Source organism: Propithecus coquereli, unplaced genomic scaffold (genome assembly GCF_000956105.1).
Source record: "Propithecus coquereli isolate 6110/MARCELLA unplaced genomic scaffold, Pcoq_1.0 Scaffold3, whole genome shotgun sequence".
NCBI classification, from domain to species: domain Eukaryota; kingdom Metazoa; phylum Chordata; class Mammalia; order Primates; family Indriidae; genus Propithecus; species Propithecus coquereli.
In genome coordinates, this window is record NW_012148618.1 from 4,456,710 (window position 1) to 4,458,775 (window position 2,066).

Below are 2,066 nucleotides of genomic sequence, written 5' to 3' on the forward strand. Positions count from 1 at the left end.
CTCAGCCTCCTGAGTAGCTGGGACTACAGGCATGCGTCACCAGGCCCGGCTAATTTTTTCTATATATTTTTAGTTGTCTGGCTCATTTCCTTCTATTTTTGGTAGAGACGGGGTCTCTCTCTTGCTCAGAGCGAGAATCCTCAAGAATCCTCTTCTTGGTGTCCAGAGATTAAATGGAACAAGATCGATTGACCTTCCTGAGGCCTCCTTGTTCTCATATCCCACGAGGGCATACTTAAGCACGTTCAGGTTCTAATCAATTTGCTTCAGGCTTTCTGAAAAAAGGGAAAATGCAGTCTAGAGGCTGTCATTTGAGTTTGAGCTTTAACAGGCTCTCAGTCTCTAGCTGGCTGACATGAGGCAGGTGACTCCTTTCAGAAACAATGAAAGAAGAAGCGCTTTAGAAACCTGCCAATAACTTTGATTTGACATAGTTTCTTCTTCCAGGCTCACACTAAACTTGAACACAAAGTTAGAGATACCCCTTTTACTGCATGAAATGAAAATTTCCAAGGCATCTAGTATTAATGACTACTCAGGCAAGGGATTTGCATTATTGTTTACAAAGTAAAAGTTTGGCCAGAAAAAAATGGTTTTCCCTAGTGCAGCTATAAATAGCTATCTTATCTTTTATTGGATATAGTTTTAAAATGAATACGAGAGGCCAAAGCAGGAGGATCACTTGAGGTCAGGAGTTTGAAACCAGCCTGAGCAAGAAGAGTGAGACCCTGTCTCTACAAAAAAAAAAAAAAAAAAAAAGTAGCCTGGTATGCTGGTGCATGCCTGTACTCAGGAGGCTGAGGCAGGAGAATCACTTGAGCCCAGGAATTCGGAAAAAAAAGCCTTATAATCTTAAGGCTTGGATACAATTTTTTTCTTTTAGATTGAATTAAGATTACATTGATTAATGTACAGTTTACTTTGATTTGCAATATAAAACATAAAGGTAAAATTTTATTGTAAATGCATCTCATTTTTCCTAATAAATTTAGGTATCCATCGATGAGTGTTACTTACTGCCTGAATGAGACAGGATTCAGTGTCAGTTCTCTTCTCAATTTTTGGCTTTATGGATGTAAGCACTGAGAAACATTGTTCCCATAAATAGGTAGATGGCAATGCTGGAATTTTGCCATGTAACTGTCACTTGATTCTTTAAATACCTCTAATAATATGCTAAAATCATTATTATTAATATAAAGATAGTTTAATGATTGTCAGCTGACAACTGCGTTAGGTTCTTCAGGTTTGTTGTTGAAATCAAAGAAGTAGAAACTACCTGCTTTGCAAAAAGACTTGTTACATGATCTTTAGAGTTACACTTTCTTAATATCTATACCCATATTAAAAATGGCCCTTTGTTTGGGGCTCAGGCAGTTCACCACAGTCGAACTGAGACTGGTTGGGAAGAAGTTGCCTTGTCTTCAGGTATTGATACATTCTAAGGTAGACTGCTTTTAGGAAAGACTGGATGTTGAGAATATGGAATTTGATTCCCTTAAAAATGTCCTGCTCATGCACCCCTTGGAAAATCTTCCTGAACTCCCAGGTGTACGCACACTCTATTTTGAGGACATCTGGCTAGGATCGTATTACTTACTATTTTTTTTCTTAGATAGTTTATTGCATGTATTCACCCAGGGGTTTTTGTTTTTCATTTTTTTGGCTATGCATCATTTGCAAAATGTGATTTCCAGTTTTTGCCATTTTTAATAGTGTTACTATCTTTGTTTTAGACTGTTGCTATGATGGGAAAGGGCTAGCTCATAATTCCATACCACTGGCCTATGTTTCCTGGGGGACTCATTACTAAGTCACTACTGCTTTTTTCATTTTTTTCCAGAAAAAATTGTGATTACTTTTCACAGCATTGTGCAAGTGACCTCTAGAGAGGTTTGTAAGTCATTTGATCCTAACCTTTCCACAGCATGACTTACTAGCCTTTTGATAGAAATTAAGTGGTTGTAAAGGTGTTTTCTATGCAGATGTCACTAGTTCCTGATGCTTCAAAGGGAAAAATAAAGACTATACTGATATTTCTATTTTGTAGAAGCTACCAATTATTA